A 20,752-nucleotide genomic window follows, 5' to 3' on the forward strand; every position below is an offset into this window, starting at 1 on the left:
CTGCTCTAGGACATTCATGTAATGCTTTTAATTGTTTTCACATTTTATGACACTAATTAACTTGGTCTTGGTAAACTGTATAATCAAGAATTGTTTAACCCTCCCTCCCAATGAAAATCTTGAAATTGACTCTGAAGTATTAGGATACAACTTTGACCCACTGGGATTATGAGGCAGCCATATCAATATTAGGACAGGCTATGTAAAAATTAGCCCACGCCGGCGTGTTGGCTCACGCCTGTAATCCTAGCACTCTGACAGGCCGAGGCGGGAGGATCGCTGGAAGTCAGGAGTTCGAGACCAGCCTGAGCAAGAGCGAGACCCCGTCTCTACTAAAAATAGAAAGAAATTATCTGGACAGCTAAAATATATATAGAAAAAATTAGCCGGGCATGGTGGCGCATTCCTGTAGTCCCAGCTACTGGGGAGGCTGAGGCAGGAGGATGGCTTTAGCCCAGGTGTTTGAGGTTGCTGTGAGCTGGGCTGACGCCACGGCACTCACTCTAGCCCGGGCAGCACAGTGAGACACTGCCTCAAAAAACTAAAAAATAAGATAAAATAAAAAAATAAAAATAAAAGCGCAAATGTTTTCTTATTCTAGATGTGATGTCTTTGACGTCACTGCCTATTCTTTTCCTCCTTGATGAAAATGAAAGAATCACACTAAAATAGTTTGTGATTTAACAAGTAGTTTTCTTTTAGCTGTTTTTAATGTAGGCCAGTGTGTCGTGTAAAATTGACGTCCATTTCGTGAACATATCTGCTTCCCTTCCTTTATTCCTTCCTATTCCCTCCATATTCTGAGGGCCTTTAGTCAATTTCTTTAGGGAAGAATGATTTGAAATCTGTATCTATCACTTAGGGTTCCAGAGAACAATTTGCTTTCCCCCCCAGTACACTATGTGTTAAAAGATTACAAAAAGGCATAGGTATTCATTTTCAAAAATTGAAAAAAAGCCTACCCAGGTAATAAAAGCATATGCAGAGCCGCTGAGATTATTTCGATATTTCTTTCTAGCCTGTGTGTATGTAGGTAATGTTTTTAGATGTCTGTAAACAGGAACATTTTCTGTCTTTAGATGTGAATGTATAGAAATCTTTGATTTGGACCATGATTGTTTTAGAATATTTCCTTTATATTTTTTAATTTAAACGTGAAGATCATTTTTAGTTCTTCATAAAATTTGTACATAATATCACTAACATGCTTATGGGAACATTTTTTTGTGCATGTTTCTCTGACGATTTATTTTCTTTTCTATTTCTTTTGTTGTCTTTTTTTTTTTTTTTTTTTTTTGAGACAGATTCGCACTCTCTTGCCTGTGCTAGAGTGCCGTGGCATCAGCCTAGCTCACACCAACCTCAAACGCCTAGGCTCGAGCGATCCTCCTGCCTCAGCCTCCCGGGTAGCTGGGACTACAGGCATGCGCCACCATGCCCGGCTAATTTTTTCTCTTTTTAGTTATTTGGCCAGTTTCTTTCTATTTATAATAGAGACGAGGTCTCACTGTTGCCCAGGCTGGTCTCGAACTCCTGAGCTCAAGCGATCCGTCCGCCTCGGCCTCCCAGAGTGCTAGGATTAGAGGCGTGAGCCATCCTGCCTGGCCTATTTTCTTTTTCTTTAAGGTTGGATGAGGGTGGTGGGGACAGGGTCTTGCTCTGTTGCCCGGGCTAGAGTGCAGTGGCATCGTCATAACTCACTGCAGCCTCCACTCCTGGGTTCAAGCAATGCTTCTTCCTCAGCCTCCCTAGTAGCTGGGAGTACAGGTGCATGCCACCATGCCCGGATACTTTTTGAACTTTTTTGTAGCGATGGGGGTCTTGCTATTGCCCAGGCTGCTCTGCAACTTCTGGCCTCAAACAGTCCTCCTGCCTTGGCCTCCCAAAGTGCCAGGATTACAAGCGTGAGCCACTGTACATGGCCTGACAATTTCGTTTATTATCAACTGAACTTGTGAGACCTAATATATATGTATTTTTCTTTGTGCCTGTTTTGCATCTCATGATGAGCTGATATGAACACAGTCAAGGGTAATCAGAGCCACTTTTAAGAAGCAGATGTTGATTATACCCCCGTGCATGTCTTCACACTTAGTTCATTCTCCCCTGTCACACACATCAGCCTCCTGTGCCCTGCTGTCATCCTCATCCACCATTCTTTGCCTTCCGCTTTCAGCCGTGTGCTAGGACAAGGCTCTGTTCATTTCTCTTTCGCTAGATGATTTTAAAGACTTGTAGTGGCTGTGAGATTATTTTGCCCTTTTAATCTGTTTCCTGGCACTTTTCTACACACATACAGTGTTACACAGTGTTTTAGGTGCATTAACTCCATGTTTTTTTGTTTGTTTGTTTTGAGACAGTCTCACTTTGTCACTGTGACTAGAGTGCAGTGACGTCGTCATAGCTCACTGCGACCTCCACCTCCTGGGCTCCAGCGATCCTCCTGCCTCAGCCTCCAGAGTAGCTGGGACTACAGGCATGCGCCACCATGCCTGGCTAATTTTTTTCTATATATTTTTAGTTGTCCATATAATTTCTTTCTATTTTTTTAGTAGAGACAGGGTCTCGCTGTTGCTGAGGCTGGTCTCACACTCCTGAGCTCAAACGATCTGCCCGCCTCGGCCTCCCAGAGTGCTGGGATTACAGGCGTGAGCCACCGCGCCCAGCCCCTGTAAGTATTTCTATGTGATGTCTACGTCATGGCACCTTTGGAAAAGTTGATTAAAAAATGAACGGTTTTTATTTGTTAAAGTTTCTCTCAAATTGCCCTTGCAAAAGTATTTTAGTTTATACTGCAGTGGTCTTATTTAACTGTTTTATAGTTACTCAGGTAATGTTCCTCAAAATATTCAAGAGTCTAGACTTTTTAATCTGAATTTTAGCACTGTATCACAACAGAGGTTTTCTAAAATTTTCCTCGCACACTAGGGGTCTCACAAAGATACTAAACTTCATTGAATTTGCCTTATTGAATTTGGAGTAAGTCTAATTTTTATCACATAGCAACATCCAAATGTGTGTTAACCTATTTTTAGGGTACATTTTTGTTGGGGGGGGGTAAATGTCATGTTTTTTTTTTTTGCATTTAAATAAACATTTTGTTTCAGAACAGTTTTAGATTTCTAGGAAGTTCCAAAGATAATACAGAGAGTTCCCATGTGTCCCACCCCTAGTTTTCCCTATTGTTAACATCTTACATTAGTACGGTACGTTTTGTTTTATTCCTCTTCTTTCCAGCGCTTGGTAACCTCTAATCTATTTTCAGTCTCTATGAATTTGCCTATCCCAGGTATTTTGTATACCTGAGAATCAGACAATAATTTGTCCTTTTGTGTCTGGCTTATTTTACTTAGCACAGAGTCTTCAGGGTTCATCCATGTTGATAGCCTATGTCAGAACTTTATTCTTTTTAAGGCTGAATAATATTTTTTTGTATGTATATGTCACATTTTGTTTATCCATTCATTTTGTGTATGTAGCGTGTTTTGTTTCTATGCCTCATGTTAGTATGTATTTGTTTATATACCCCTTTGGTTTATATACCACATCTTGTTTTTCCGCTATCTTATGGCTAGTGCTGCTCTAGGACATTCATGTAATGGTTTTGTTAATTGTTTTCACATTTTATGACACTAATTAACTTGGTCTAGGTGAACTGTATAATCAAGAATTGTTTAACCCTCCCTCCCAATGAAAATCTTGAAATATGACTCCGAAATATTAGGATACAACTTTGAACCACTGGGATTATGAGGCAGCCATATCAATATTAGGACAGGCTATGTAAAAATTAGCCCAGGCCGGGCGTGGTGGCTCACGCCTGTAATCCTAGCACTCTGGCAGGCCGAGTCGGGAGGATCGCTGGAGGTCAGGAGTTTGAGACCAGCCTGAGTAAGATCGAGACCCCGTCTCTCCTAAAAATAGAAAGAAATGATTTGGACAGCTCAAAACCTATATAGAAAACAATTAGCCGGGCATGGTGGCGCATTCCTGTAGTCCCAGCTCCTCGGGAGGCTGAGGCAGGAGGATCGCTTGAGCCTAGGAGTTTGAAGTTGCTGTGAGCTGGGCTGACGCCACTGCACTCACTCTAGCCCGGGCAGCAGAGTGAGACACTGCCTCAAAAAACTAGAAAAGAAAATAATATAAAAAAATAAAAATAAAAGCGCAAATGTTTTCTTATTCTAGATGTGATGTCTTTGACGTCACTGCCTATTCTTTTCCTTCTTGATTAAAATGAAAGAATCACACTAAAATAGTTTGTGATTTAACAAGTAGTTTTCTTTTAGCTGTTTTTAATGTAGGCCAGTGTGTCGTGTAAAATTGACGTCCATTTCGTGAACATATCTGCTTCCCTTCCTTTATTCCTTCCTATTCCCTCCATATTCTCTGAGGGCCTTTAGTCAATTTCTTTAGGGAAGAATGATTTGAAATCTGTATCTATCACTTAGGGTTCCAGAGAACAATTTGCTTTCCCCCCCAGTACACTATGTGTTAAAAGATTACAAAAAGGCATAGGTATTCATTTTCAAAAATTGAAAAAAAGCCTACTCAGGTAATAAAAGCATATGCAGAGCCGCTGAGATTATTTCGATATTTCTTTCTAGCGTGTGTGTATGTAGGTAATGTTTTTAGATGTCTGTAAACAGGAACATTTTCTGTCTTTAGATGTGAATGTATAGAAATCTTTGATTTGGACCATGATTGTTTTAGAATATTTCCTTTATATTTTTTAATTTAAACGTGAAGATCATTTTTAGTTCTTCATAAAATTTGTACATAATATCACTAACATGCTTATGGGAACATTTTTTTGTGCATGTTTCTCTGACGATTTATTTTCTTTTCTATTTCTTTTGTTGTCTTTTTTTTTTTTTTTTTTTTGAGACAGATTCGCACTCTCTTGCCTACGCTAGAGTGCCGTGGCATCACCCTAGCTCACACCAACCTCAAACGCCTAGGCTCGAGGGATCCTCCTGCCTCAGCCTCCCTGGTAGGTGGGATTACAGGCATGCGCCACCATGCCCGGCTAATTTTTTCTCTTCTTAGTTCTTTGGCCAATTTCTTTCTATTTATAATAGAGACGGGGTCTCGCTCTTGCCCAGATTGGTCTCGAACTCCTGAGCTCAAACGATGCGTCCGCCTCGGCCTCCCAGAGTGCTAGGGTTACAGGCGTAAGCTATCATGGGTGGCCTATTTTCTTTTTCTTTAAGGTGGGATGAGTGTGGTGGGGACAGGGTCTTTCTCTGTTGCCCGGGCTAGAGTGCAGTGGCATCGTCATAACCACTGCAGCCTCCTCTCTTGTGTTCAAGCAATGCTTCTTCCTCAGCCTCCCTAGCAGCTGGGAGTACAGGTGCATGCCACCATGCCCGGATACTTTTTGAACTTTTTTGTAGCGATGGGGGTCTTGCTATTGCCCAGGCTGCTCTGGAACTTCTGGCCTCAAGCAGCCCTCCTGCCTTGGCCTCCCAAAGCACCAGGATTACAAGCGTGAGCCACTGTACACGGCCTGACAATTTCGTTTATTATCAACTAAACTTGTGAGACCTGATACATGTATATATATATTTTTTGCCTGTTTTGCATCTCTTGATGAGCTGATATGAACACAGTCAAGGGTAATCAGAGCCACGTTTAAGAAGCAGATGTTGATTATACCTCCGTGCATGTCTTCACACTTAGTTCATTCTCCCCTGTCACACACATCAGCCTCCTGTGCCCTGCTGTCATCCTCATCCACCATTCTTTGCCTTCTGCTTTCAGCCGTGTGCTAGGACAAGGCTCTGTTCATTTCTCTTTCACTAGATGATTTTAAAGACTTGTAATGGCTGTGAGATTATTTTGCCCTTTTAATCTGTTTCCTGGCAGTTTTCTACACACATACAGTGTTACACAGTGTTTTAGGTGCATTAACTCCATGTTTTTTTGTTTGTTTGTTTTAAGACAGTCTCACTTTGTCACTGTGACTAGAGTGCAGTGACGTCGTCATAGCTCACTGCGACCTCCACCTCCTGGGCTCCAGCGATCCTCCTGCCTCAGCCTCCAGAGTAGCTGGGACTACAGGCATGCGCCACCATGCCCGGCTAATTTTTTCTATATATTTTTAGTTGTCCATATAATTTCTTTTTATTTTTTTAGTAGAGACGGAGTCTCGCTCTTGCTCAGGCTGGTCTCACACTCCTGAGCTCAAACGATCTGCCCGCCTCGGCCTCCCAGAGTGCTGGGATTACAGGCGTGAGCCACCGCGCCCGGTCCATGTGAGTGTTTCTATGTGATGTGTACGTCATGGCACCTTTGGAAAAGTTGATTAAGAAATGAACGGTTTTTATTTGTTAAAGTTTCTCTCAAATTGCCCTTGCAAAAGTATTTTAGTTTATACTGCAGTGGTCTTATTTAACTGTTTCATAGTTACTCAGGTAATGTTCCTCAAAATATTAAAGAGTCTAGACTTTTTAATCTGAATTTTAGCACTGTATCACAACACAGGTTTCCTAAATTTTCCTCGCACACTAGGGGTCTCACAGAGATACTAAAGTTGATTGAATTTGCCTTATTGAATTTGGAATCAGTGTAATTTTTATCACATAGAAAGATCCAAATGTGTGTTAATCTATTTTTAGGGTACATTTTTGTGGGGGTGTAAATGTCATCTTTTTCTTTTTTTGTTTAAATAAACATTTTGTTTCAGAACACTATTAGATTTATAGGAAGTTGCAAAGATAATGCAGAGAGTTCCCATGCGACCCACCCCTAGTTTTCCCTATTGTTAACATCTTACATTAGTAAGGTATGTTTTGTTTTATTCCTGTTCTTTCCAGCGCTTGGTAACCTCTAATCTATTTTCAGTCTCTATGAATTTGCCTATCCCAGGTATTTTGTATACCTGAGAATCAGACAATAATTTGTCCTTTTGTGTCTGGCTTATTTTACTTAGCACAGAGTCTTCAGGGTTCATCCATGTTGGTAGCCTATGTCAGAACTTTATTCTTTTTAAGGCTGAATAATATGTTATTATATGTATATGTCACATTTTGTTTATCCATTCATTTTGTGTATGTAGCGTGTTTTGTTTCTATGCCTCATGTTAGTATGTATTTGTTTATATACCCCTTTGGTTTATATACCACATCTTGTTTTTCCGTTGTCTTATGGCTAATGCTGCTCTAGGACATTCCTGTAATGCTTTTGTTAATTGTTTTCACATTTTATGACACTAATTAACTTGGTCTTGGTGGAACTGTATAATCAAGAATTGTTTAACCCTCCCTCCCAATGAAAATCTTGAAATTGACTCTGAAGTATTAGGATACAACTTTGGCCCACTGGGATTATGAGGCAGCCATATCAATATTAGGACAGGCTATGTAAAGATTAGCCCAGGCCGGGCGCGGTGGCTCACGCCTGTAATCCTAGCACTCTGACAGGCCGAGGCGGGAGGATCGCTGTAGTTCAGGAGTTTGAGACCAGCCTGAGTAAGAGCGAGACCCCGTCTCTCCTAAAAATAGAAAGAAATGATTTGGACAGCTCAAAACCTATATAAAAAAAATTAGCCGGGCATGGTGGCGCATGCCTGTAGTCCCAGCTACTCGGGAGGCTGAGGCAGGAGGATGGCTTGAGCCCAGGAGTTTGAGGTTGCTGTGAGCTGGGCTGACGCCACGGCACTCACTCTAGCCCGGGCAGCAGAGTGAGACACTGCCTCAAAAAACTAAAAAACAAAATAAAATAAAAAAATAAAAAAATAAAAGTTAGCGCAAATGTTTTCTTATTCTAGATGTGATGTCTTTGACGTTACTGCTATTCTTTTCCTCCTTGATGAAAATGAAAGAATCACACTAAAATAGTTTGTGATTTAACAAGTAGTTTTCTCTTAGCTGTTTTTAATGTAGGCCAGTGTGTCGTGTAAAATTTACGTCCATTACCTGAATATATCTGCTTCCCTTCCTTTATTCCTTCCTATTCCCTCCATATTCTCTGAGGGCCTTTAGTCAATTTCTTTAGGGAAGAATATTTTGAAATCTGTATCTATCACTTAGGGTTCCAGAGAACAATTTGCTTTCCCCCCCCCTCCAGTACACTATGTGTTAAAAGATTACAAAAAGCCATAGGTATTCATTTTCAAAAATTGAAAAAAAGGATGGCCCAGGTAATGAAAGCATATGCAGAGCCCCTGAGATTATTTCGATATTTCTTTCTAGCGTGTGTGTATGTAGGTAATGTTTTTAGATGTCTGTAAAGAAGAACATTTTCCTGTCTTTAGATGTGAATGTATAGAAATCTTTGATTTGGACGATGATTGTTTTAGAATATTTCCTTTATATTTTTTAATTTAAAAGTCAAGATCATTTTTAGTTCTTCATAAAATTTGTATATATCACTAACATGTTTATGGGAACATTTTTTTGTGCATGTTTCTTTGACGATTTATTTTCTTTTCTATTTCTTTTGTTGTCTTTTTTTTTTTTTTTTGAGACAGCGTTGCACTCTCTTGCCTGTGCTAGAGTGCCGTGGCATCAGCCTTGCTCACACCAACCTCCAACTTCTAGGCTCGAGGGATCCTCCTGCCTCAGCCTCCCGGGTAGCTGGGACTACAGGCATGCGCCACCATGCCCGGCTAATGTTTTCTCTTTTTAGTTATTTGGCTAATTTCTTTTTGTTTATAATAGAGACGGGGTCTCGCTCTTGCCCAGGCTAGTCTGGAACTCCTGAGCTGAAAGGGTCCGCCCGCCTTGGCCTCCCAGACTGCTAGGATTAAAGGCGTTAGCCATCGTTCCTGGCCTATTTTCTTTTTCTTTAAGGTGGGATGAGGGTCGTGGCGACAGGGTCTTGCTCTGTTGCCCGGGCTAGAGTGCAGTGGCATCGTCATAACTCACTGCAGCCTCCACTCCTGGGCTCAAGCAATGCTTCTTCCTCAGCCTCCCTAGTAGCTGGGAGTACAGGTGCATGCCACCATGCCCGGATACTTTTTGAACTTTTTTTGCAGCGATGGGCGTCTTGCTATTGCCCAGGCTGCTCTGGAGCTTCTGGCCTCAAGCAGTCCTCCTGCCTTGGCCTCCCAAAGTGCCAGGATTACAAGCGTGAGCCACTTCCCCCGCCTGACAGTTTTGTTTATTATCAACTGAACTTGTGAGACCAGTTTTTTGTTTTTTTTTTTTTTTTTTTTGCCTGTTTTGCATCTCTTGATGAGCTCATGCGAATACAGTCAAGGGCAATCAGAGCCACGTTTAAGAAGCAGATGTTGATTATACCTGCGCACATATCTTCACACTTAGTTCATTCTCCCCTGTCACACACATCAGCCTCCTGTGCCCTGCTGTCATCCTCATCCACCATTCTTTGCCTTCCGCTTTCAGCCGTGTGCTAGGACAAGGCTCTGTTCATTTTTCTTTCACTGGATGATTTTAATGACTTCTAATGGCTGTGAGATTATTTTGCCCTTTCAATCTGTTTTCTAGCACTTTTCTACCAAATACAACTATATTCTTTCTCATGTAAATGCCTCTTAATCATTTCTTGTCCAGTTCTATTCCAGACAGCAGTCCCTTTTATAGCATATTTTTATTAATAGTCTTTTGATAACAGTTATTAATATTGACTGACCACACTACAGTGTTACACATTGTTTTATGTGTGCATTAACTCCATGTTTTTTTGTTTGTTTGTTTTGAGACAGTCTCACTTTGTCACCGTGGCTAGAGTGCAGTGGCGTCATCATAGTTCACTGCAACCTCTACCTCCTGGGCTCAAGCTATCCTCCTCCCTCAGCCTCCATCCAGAATAGGTGGGACTAGGGGCACGCGCCACCATGCCCGGCTAATTTTTTATATTTTTAGTAGAGATGGTGTCTCATCTTGCTCACATTGGTGTGGAACTCCTGAACTTGGGTGTCCTCTCGCCTTGGCTTCCCAGAGTGCTAGGGTTACAGGTATGAGCCACTGTCCCTGGCCTTAACTCAGTTTTTATTCTTTGGAAGTAAATTCCAACATTATCCCTTATTTTTTCAGATGGTGGCGTGATTTAAGTAAGTTACACTCAGTAACGTCGCTCTCAAATGTCACAGAGTGAAGGTCTTCATTATCTTTATCAGATGATAATTTTACCTGCAAATTTCACTTCAGCTGGGGGTAACAATGAGGTCTTTCTCAATTTCCCGTCGTGACTCTGCACCTAGGAAAATCAGCAAAGGAGATACAGTCAGAAAAGTTAATAGCATAGGTATGTTAGGATTAACTGCAGTGCCTCTCTAGTAGGACATCTGGATGTGACCATTGTCTCCAGATCTGTGGACCAACAATGAACCCATTCAGAAATGACCTTTGAAAAGGCCATTTCTGCTGGCATTGCAGTGTGCACTTGTAGTCCCAGCCACTTGAGAGGCTGAGGCAGGCAGATCGGTGTGGACTACGCTGATTCGGATTGTGCACTAAGTTCAACTTCAATATGGTGACCTTCTGGGAGCAGGGGACTACCAGGCTGCCTAAGGAGGGATAAACTGTCCCAGGTAAAAAATGGAGCAGATGAAAACTCCTGTGCCGTTCAGTAGTGAGAGTGCACCTGTGAATAGGTACATGTCTTACGGTGCGAGAGCATAACGTCCATACTATAGTGTCTTCTTTGGAGATTTTTAGATACTTTTGACCTCTCTGGTATTTTCTCTCATGGTGAGTCTGTCCTAACAACCTTATTATCAACGTGTTTTTGCAATTTAACCATACTCCATGGAAGAAGCCCTTTAACATGAGACTTCTTCCAAAGTACTCCATTGGCTTCCGGAATAGAGGACTGCCTTTTGATTCCTTTGTCTGGCTACCACAAGAGAGAGATTCGTGGGATCCAACCTGCCATCAGGTCAACTGTTTTGTCCCAGATGTCTCTTTTCAGGTTAATGCCCCTCTATCTTTAGGTCTTCAGCCTCAATTTGACTTCCCCAGCTCATCCGCTGAAGAGTGCAGAGTTATGTCAGGTGAGGAATCCCTCCATCTCTAGTTTGGAATGTTGCTGGGAGGAGGGCTGTCTCTCTGCAGTAGGTGAAAGTTTTATTCATTTAAACTATAGTATATGTTATAAACTATAATACATTGTGCAATTGTCTGATTTTAAAGAAAACTTTGTTTTGAGGTAGCGTCCTGGTCTGTCACCCTGGCTAGAGTGCCGTGGCATCAGCCTCGCTCACAGCAACCTCCACCTCCTGGGCTCAAGTGATCCTCCTGCCTCAGCCTGCTGAGTAGCTGAGACTACAGGCATGCGCCACCATGCCCAGCTAATTTTTTCTATATATTTTTAGCTGTCCATATAATTTCTTTCTATTTTTTAGTAGAGATGGGGTCTCGCTCTTGCTCAGGCTGATCTCACACTCCTGAGGTCAAACGATCCTCCCGCCTCGGCCTCCCAGAGTGCTAGGATTACAGGTGTGAGCCCCCGCGCCCGGCCAAAAGAAAATAACATAGCTTTACTGTTTGAAAACTGAACACCTTATGTCTAAGTTCCTATTTTTTGTTATCTGTTCTGGGCCTTGCAGATATTCTGTTACCTGTTGGTATTAATATCATGCACATTGTATAGATAATTGTGAATTGGAGAGAAAGTAGTTTTAACAAGATCAGAACACTTTTAGGTTCCAGTTTGAATTTGAAGGCTCAATTCATGGCATTTTATAGTCCAAGGAAAGCTTTTAATTTTTTACGATATAATTAACTCACATATGTCAAAGGAAGAGAAGTATGGATAAGCTTCACACATATGAAAATTTCCCAATATTTACCTAGCAAAAGTATATACTTATATACTAACGTAGTAAGAGAGTGATCCATAGATCACTCCAGCCTTGGCAACATAGCGAGACACTGCCTCTTTAAAAAAAAAAAAAAAAAAAGACTATTTCTTCCGAAGGTTGGGTCATTTTTAGAGATAGCCAAGCGTACAATTTGTTCTCATTGATTCTAATTGATATAATCACCTCAGCAACTCTAATGTAGCATGTTTTTATTACATTTCGAAGACAGCTCAGCACACCAGTAGAAGTTCTGAATTTGACAAGAAGGGCCAGCCATTAAATCGTAGACTCTCTTTTTGTATCCATGTCTTATGGTGCCACAGCCTAACCTCTTAATTGCTCCACTTACACTACAGTAGCATCTTTGTAGTTGCTTAGATACTGATACAGATATTCTGTAGCCCTTCTTAGTTTCCTCCCATCTGTCTTTAGCCATGTACTACATCAACAATGATCTCTCATTTCCACAGTGCCTATGGAATTAAGTTAATCTGTGCAGGAAGTCATTTTGTTTCACCCTGGCCCCTGAGCAATGCCCAATATCAGGGATTATATTTATTTACTTTTACCGTACCATTAGATGCCTAATGTTAAAGAAAGCTGAGACAGAGTCCAATAGGTGCTTTCAGGTCCAGGGTCAGGACAGTAGGACAAGAGCTCCATTAGACTTTCCCATGGTGGACAACCCACTGCTTCTTTGGAAGACGTGCTGTGTTTTCAGAAAATTTATCAAGTTCTTTGGGACCACTGCTACCGCCAGAGCTGTTCTGGGTTTAGCAGTACCCCTCCAGAGCCTCCAGGTAAGAGGTATGTGGTTTGAGGGGTGAAATATGAATCCCTATTCTGTAGAGTTGTTAGGGCTCATAGATGATTTCCTCATTAGGCCTCATCGGGTTTTAGGTGTGAACAGTGAGATCTGGGGTTTGGTTGTGGGGTGGCTTGTCTAGGCTTCCCTGGGCTGGATTGAAAAGCTCAAGCAAACCTCATTAGCCTTTCCAGTACTTTTGCTTCTGGAGTTTAAGGGGTTTTAGAAGCTTGGCTTCTCATCTATTAAGATAACAAAAGGGAAATAGGGAGTAGGAATGGGATATAGTATATAGCTAGCTGGTTAACATCTCCCATCATATAGGTGTTGATGTTATTAGGAATTCTATTTGAAAGTTTTTGGGTAGGGGAAATAGCTAGGGATGGTGCCCTGAGGGTTTGGGACAAGAGGGAATGAGGGGAAAGGATGGTGGCTCCATCTTGACTCTATTTAATTTTTTTAAAATTAATTAATTTATTTTTGAGACAGCATCTTACTCTGTTGCCCGGGCTAGAGTGCCGTGGCGTCAGCCTAGCTCACAGCAACCTCAAACTCCTGGGCTCAAGCAATCCTCCTGCCTCAGCCTCCCGAGTAGCTGGGACTACAGGCATGCGCCACCATGCCCGGCTAATTTTTTCTATATATTTTTAGTTGTCCATATAATTTCTTTCTATTTTTTAGTAGAGGCAGGGTCTCGCTCTTGCTCAGGCTGGTCTTGAACTCCTGACCTCGAGCGATCCTCCCGCCTCAGCCTCTCAGAGTGCTAGGATTACAGGAGTGAGCCACCGCGCCCGGCATTGAATCTATTTCTAAGAAGAAAAATACTGCATACTGCTTTGAAGAAATTGAGCATCAGTCCAAGAAGTGTGATCCCAGCATCCATCTTCACATCGCCTCAACCCTGCACCCTATTTTACTGGCAAGCCATAGCCCCACTTTTACCACCCTAATGCAGTGCTGGTTCCATGTAATTTGAGGGTCAGCGATTGTTTCTGCTCTGGGTGAGTTCACTGGGTGAGGGATGACTTCATTTAGGCCACCAGCACTGCATGGAAGGGTGGTTTCCTGTGGTATGGGGATGTCATGTCAGGGTGATGGGGAGTAGCACAGGAGGTGCTTAAGGCAGCATGGAGGAAAGGATGCATATCTTGTAAAAATCAGGTGACACAAGATTTTTCTAACCCATCACATGACTCCAAAGCCAGGGTTGGCTGCAGTTCTATTACCCAGCCCTATCTGATAGCCACTGATTATTAGCAATGACTTTTGAAAGTATTACTCGCTTTTTACTTTCACTGTTTCACTTCCAACCTGCTCAATATGGTGAAGATGGAGTTCATGGACCATCATCTTTATACAGAAGTTCTAACTTGCGATGGCTCCATTATTATATCCGGGCTTCCTCTCTGCCCCTTCCCTGGCTGCTAGGGCCTTATTGGGGTTGATGGACCAGCCTGTGTCCTGTCAGTATTTCCTGAGTACTTACTGCTGTGTTCAGGTTTGGAGGTTTATGGGAGATGGGCTACAATGGGGATTTGGGGTAAGTGAAGATGCCAAAGATTTCTTATGGATTTCACATGCCCCAAAGAATCTTATTGTTTGGTAAGTTCAGTACATTTAAGTAACAAATATAACTACAGATATTAGAAGCCATCTGCTTTAGTAGTTTGACATTAAGGAATTCTTATTTTCCATGTTTTACACTTGAGGATACTGTTAAAAAAAGTTACTGAGAAGTTTTGTTGATCCTGGAGCTATAGTCTTCTGATACAGGAAGCCGTTGTTCTCCAAAGATGGTGAGACTGACTCCACAGGGAGGTATTGATAGGAACCAACAGTTAACATTTATTCCCCATGGAACGGCATACCATGTAGGCAAAGGCCCTTGGTCACCTATATATATAGGTGAAATTCCAGGTGTCCCTTGGGATGGGAACTACAAAGGGTGTATTTGGCTTAGCTGTGTTTTTCCTTTTTTTTTTTTTTTTTTTGAGGCAGAGTCTCGCTCTGTTGCCCGGGCTAGAGTGCCCTGGCGTCATCATAGCTCACAGCAACCTCAAACTCCTGGGCTCAAGCAATCCTCCTGCCTCAGCCTCCCAAGTAGCTGGGACTGCAGGCATGCACCGCCATGCCTGGCTAATTTTTTCTATACATTTTTAGTTGTCCGTATAATTTCTTTTTATTTTTTAGTAGAGACGGGGTCTCACTCTTGCTCAGGCTGGTCTCGAACTCCTGACCTCGAGCCATCCTCCCGCTTGGGCCCCCCAGAGTGCTAGGATTACAGGCGTGAGCCACCGCGCCCGGCCTTAGCTTTGTTTTTCCCTAGCTTTGACTAGACAGCACCAGAAGGCTGCCCAGAGAGATGCTACTGTGTTGTACTCTTCATGTTCTTCTTGGAGTCTCGCTGCATACTTTCTTTTAACTAAGTGCGGTACTATGGTCTGTACTCGGAGTTAGGACGTCTGGGATGGGACTCCAAAAGAAAAGATTTAGGAAATTCCATACCTTACATTAGGACCAGAGTATATAGTAAAGGATGTAGAAAGATGGTTTTGAGCCAGAAGGATGGTTGTGGGCGTCAACCTCAAGAACGTCCACAAAAAGTTTGCAATGCAGAGAACAAAGAATACCTGTGCTTATTGGGAGGAGGAATGAGCCTGATGATAGTACGTAGCACCTTTTGCTTGTGGTACATATAGCCAACAGAGCTTTGTGATGCCCACAAACATTGAGAAAGGTGATCTATCTGCCCTTTTGAGTGTAATGAGATGCTTACTGTGCTTAGTTTTTAGGGCCTGAAATCTTTTGCACTTACTGGTTTAAATCCCAACATCAACTACGTGTTAAAGGCTGTCAAGAAAAGAATGTTAGGTTTATTTTAAGCTTTAAAAATAACACACTGGCACAGATGAGAATAAAACTGCCCTCTGAATCTTTCAATTTAGACCCCAGCACACTAAATGGTGTTTTTAAGTGAAAAACAGTGGGTTTTATTCATGGTGGAACTATAAACTGGTCATGCTTTCTGCAGGAGGGGAGGAATAAATAACTTTTTTCTGTGTCCTTGGAGTATGGGTGGGATTCATGGATACACTTCCTTGCTTGACTGTTTCACTGATGGGAAGGAGTCCCATGTTGCAACACGGAAGATTTTCCATCGTTGGAAGTTAAGGTTAGTTCAGCTTCATTGATCCTTTCCTGCCTTGAACTAAAGCATATAATCTAGAAACACATAGGTCCATAGTCTCTCATAGACTATCCATAGAAAGGGGCTTCCTAGGACCTGTCAACATGTTGTGAAGTGTCTCCTATATCACCGGATACTAAAAAATCAGAATTGCCTAATTACAGCATTAGTAAGGTGTCACCTAAATTGAACTAGGCAGTAAAACTTCACCTGGGAGTTTACCATCACAACCAACAAATACACAGCAGTCCTAAATCCTAAAAAGGTGGTAGAGTTCTTAATGATATTAGTGCGTATCTTCAAAGTATTTGACATATGAGAAGGTTCTGATACAATTTTGACTGGCACTGTAGTGCCCCTTCTCTTTGGGAATTATATGTTTGCAATAGAGCCCCTACCCACTGGCAAGATGATAGCTCTAAGGACAATTTTCCTGCAAGTGGGCAAGAAGCTGTTGGCATTTTCTGCCTCTTAGCCAACTGTGGTTCCTCTGCTATGCTTCTGAACCGTTACCTGATAGGCTAGGTTATATATTCCTGGTTAACCACTATAGTGTTAAGTGACCTAATGATATTAATAGCCCCTTACTGTTTTCAAACATTCTGCCTAGATTGTAGACAATTTGATAAAATGAAGGGTAAGCAGATCAAATCCCAACATTGGTAGTACAGCTAAGCTCTCTTAGCAGTTTTTCATAAATGCTTTGGGAGTATTTTGGCTTCTTGAAGGGGGTAGTTGATACTGTAATTCTTTACTAATTGTGGTACACCTGCCCTTTAACATGGTGGTGTACATTGCTGCATTGCCAACATCCGCTTACGGAGGATTAACATCCTAAAGTAGGATAAATAAGTGGTGCTACTCAGTTTTTTAGCTTCATTGGTTTTTGAAATCCGACTTAGTGCCCAATTGGCCCCTAAGCCTATGGAGTATTTTGGTGTGTTAACAACTAATGAATTTCCAGTTCTGGTTTCTATATGGAGAAAATGGGAAACAATGTATATCTTTCATATATAATTGCATGGCTTTTGGAAATACCAGATACAGGACTGTTCTGAAGTTTACACCTAGTAAAATTTTAGCAGTAAGATTTTGCTACTAATTTTTAAGGATTTTACAAGGCTTTAATTCTAGGAAATACATATTCGTGCTCACATACATACATAGTGACAGGCGAGTCATACCATGTTTTTAGGTGCAGTGTTTAATTATATTTGCCAACTCACTCCCTAGTAGGTATATTTGTTTCTATCCTGTGCAAACAGGCATTCAGTACACTGGATTTACCCAATAAAATTAAAGGTTTGTCACTTGTTTTTGAAATGGTGAACCACTAATGTGGAAATCTATAGTCCTGACTGTAGCCTTTTGCTATCTGACTTTTTCTGTGGGATGTTTTGTCTGGCAGACGAAATAATGATAGATGACACCTCAAACCTGGATAATTTTGCCAAATTTGTTTGATCACATCGTCATGTTACTTATGTATAGCTATAATGTCAGTCACCTACCTTTTATTTGCCACTTTGACTTAGAGGCTTACAAATAACTATTGATATTTGGAGTTCCTTAATTGTCCAGTCCTTGTTGCCACTTTATTTTACTTTTATTATTTTTATTTTTTTTGAGACAGAGTCTCACTTTGTTGCCCAGGCTAGAGTGAGTGCCGTGGCGTCAGCCTCGCTCACAGCAACCTCAAACTCCTGGGCTCAAGCAATCCTCCTGCCTCAGCCTCCGGAGTAGCTGGGACTACAGGCATGTGCCACCATGACTGGCTAATTTTTTTCTATATATATTTTTAGCTGTCCAGATAATTTTTTTCTATTTTTAGTAGAGGCGGGGTCTTGCTCTTGCTCAGGCTGGTCTCAAACTCCTGACCTCGAGCGATCCACCCGCCTCGGCCTCCCAGAGTGCTAGGATTACAGGCATGAGCCACAGCGCCCAGCCCAGTAAACCAACATTAATAGTACAGAATTCTTGAGGGCACTGATTTTTCAGCTATGGTAGTAGGTTTAGATATATAGTTTTGCCAGTATGATTTCCTTGTTTATAGCTCAGTTTTGGTTATGCAATATGCAAAGTAGTAGGCTTGATATATTGCATATATCATCAACACAATAAAAATGAATTTTTCACCCTTGAGCCTTGAAATTCCAAGGAGTCATTTATATTTGGCTAGTCTACTGGACTAAAAGAAGAACCATTGTTTTAGAGACCTTGCAGTACTCAATTTAGCCAAAAGACACTATTTGGAAATGTTAGGTTCACCGTTCCTACTGGAAATTTGGTCCTAGGAAGAGATCATTAACATTATGATCTGATCTTATTACTATAGAGCCAAAAATATTGGACAAAAGATAATTATAATGTATATTTTCACACCAAGGTGAATGGCACTTTTAAATTGGTAATTGTAATTATATATATTACAGTGGCTAATTTCCTGTACAGCGCCCCCTCCCGCTTATCCATGGTGGTGCCACAAAGTGGATCCCTTGTGGGTAGTATTGAACCTTATGTGTTTTTATCTATGCATACATACCTATGATAAAGTTTGAGTTGTGACAGCAAAATCAGCAGAAGTTTTTTTTCCTTCACAATTTGGTGAGTAGAAGATTGGGTTTTTTTTCTTTTTTCTTTTTCTTTTTTTTTTTAAGACAGAGTCTCACTCTGTTGCCTGGGCTAGAGTGCCATGGCGTCAGCCTAGCTCACAGCAACCTCAAACTCCTGGACTCAAGCAATCCTCCTGCCTCAGCCTCCCGCCTTGGCCTCCCAGAGTGCTAGGATTATAAGCGTGAGCCACCGTGCCCGGCCAGAAAATTGGTTTTTACTGTACATTTTAGCAACCACAGCATACAATTTTTTTCCTTAACTAATTGAGAACTTTTACTTTTTAGCTTAATGAAAGCACTTTATAGCTTTTCTGGCATGTCTGAATTGCCAGCATCACTACCATTGCACTTTGGGGCTATTAAGTAAAATAAGGGTTACTTGAACAAAAGCACTGTGATATCGCAACGGTCAATCTGATAATCCATAGGGCTTTTAAGTGGTTAACAGTCGGGGCGATATATATAGTGGGATACACTGGTCAAAGGGATGGTTTTCATCCTTGGCAGGGCAGAGCTGGACAGCTCAAGATTATTAATTTTATTTGTTTTGGGGGGGCAGGGCCTCACTGTCGCTCAGGTTGGAGTGTAGTGGTGTCAACGTAGCTAGCTCACTGCAACCTCAAATTTCTGGGCTGAAGGGATCCTCTCACCCCAACCACCTCCCAAGTAACTGAGACCACAGGTGCATGCTACCGCCTCCGGCTATTTAAGTTTTGTTTTGTTTTGTTTTGTTTTGAGACAGACTCTTCCTCTGTCTCCTGAGCTAGACTGCGGTGGCATCAACCTAGCTCACAGCAGCCTCAACCTCTTCGGCTCCAGCAATCCTGCCTCAGCCTCCCGAGTAGCTGGGGCTACAGGCACACACCACCACGCCCAGCTAATTTCTTTTTTCTATTTTTAGTTGTCCAGCTAATATTTTTTTTTCTATCTTTGGTAGAGACGGGGTCTCGCTCTTGCTCAGTCTGCTCTCCAATTCCTGACCTCAAGTGATCCACCCGCCTCGGCCTCCCATAGTGCTAGAATTACAGGCATGAGCCACCATGCCCAGCCTATTTAAGTTTTTGAAGAGATTGGGGTCTCCCTATTGCCGAGTTTGATCTCAAACTCCTGGACTCAAGCGATCCTCCATACTTCTTGGCCTCCCAAAGTGCCAGGATTACTGGAGTGAGCCACTGGGCCTGCTCAGATGAAGATACCACCCTATTGAAAAGACAGGATTTAAAGTTTTTGAATTGTTTATTTCTGGCTTTTTCACTTAATATTTTCGACCACCTTTAGCCCTGGTTGAAACTCCAAAAGCAAAACCCACAGATAAGGGGGCAGCACTGTAATTTTAAGCGTTTGCCGCAACCCCAACCCCGCTCCCGTCCGCATTTCCGGCATTTTCCCCCCTTATATTGTCTGGAGGTATGCCTAGTGGACATCTTGTGGATGCTAACTTTTTGTGGAAAATTTGTGCTACCGCAGTAGTCCACAAGGTGTCGCCCTTCTCAAATGATGTTAGTTGCATGGCTTGCATAACTAATTTGGTTCTAATGGACGGAGTCTTGGTACGGTAACCTGATCACTGCGCTAGTGAGCCAAAAATATGTTAGAGCTGCGGTCCCCAACCCCGGGCCGTGGACCGGTACCTGTCGGTGGCTTGTTAGGGACCAGGCTACAGAGCTCATCCGCCTCTGCCCCCCAACCCCACCCGTGGAAAAATTGTCTTCCATGAAACCGGTCCCTGTTGCCAAAAAGGTTGGGGACTGCTATGTTAGAGGATTTCTAGGGGTGCTTGGTTTATTTTTTGAATTTGTGTAGCTACAGGTACTGATTGATAGTTTGGTATAGGTATTTAATATTGTGTAGTAAGTGTTGATGTACAATTTCTTGTTTAATGCAATACCCCTATTAGCTGCATGAGTCTGCTTTTTTGTTACCAGTAAATTAAATATATATTGATGATTTATTTTCATCAGTTACTGAAGTTAGTGTTTCTCCTAAATCAGTTGACCTCATGGAAGCATATTGCTTCATACACAAAATATGTCTGAGGGATTATATTTTAGTGTTACAAGCTTAATGCACTGTTCTTTCAAAATTTCCAAATATTTTTATTTCACATACTTTTCGTATTGTGTTTTTGTTGCAAAAAGTTGATTTTTGTCAAATGTAACATACTTCACTGTATTTTTATCCTTATCTCACTTTTGGTTTGGAAATTGTTTTGTTTTGTTTTCATGTCAAAGCGTTTAGGTAGTGTCCTTTAGTGTTGTCAGCTGGATTGTTCAGCAAATTATAGTACTTTACATGCATAGTTGTTCGTTTTTTACATTTAATTGCTATTTGGAAAGGGTGCATTGTAATAATATTAACCATTTAACCCTTTCCACTCCAGT

The 20,752-nt window shown here is 41.7% G+C and overlaps 1 long non-coding RNA gene across 2 annotated transcripts; it reads left to right on the top strand.

The window, feature by feature from the left end:
- The first annotated feature begins 2,633 nt into the window (after nt 1-2,633).
- Nucleotides 2,634-11,077, top strand: LOC123628091. 2 transcript variants are annotated; one of them, XR_006731591.1, is made up of 2 exons: nt 2,634-2,671; nt 9,999-11,077. It is a non-coding gene; the product is annotated as an uncharacterized LOC123628091 (long non-coding RNA). The 2 variants fall into 2 exon arrangements; XR_006731590.1 differs by lacking the exon at nt 2,634-2,671 and adding an exon at nt 6,218-6,254.
- The last annotated feature ends 9,675 nt before the right edge of the window (nt 11,078-20,752 follow it).

The sequence above is a fragment of the Lemur catta genome, chromosome X (genome assembly GCF_020740605.2).
Source record: "Lemur catta isolate mLemCat1 chromosome X, mLemCat1.pri, whole genome shotgun sequence".
Taxonomy (NCBI): Eukaryota; Metazoa; Chordata; class Mammalia; order Primates; family Lemuridae; genus Lemur; species Lemur catta.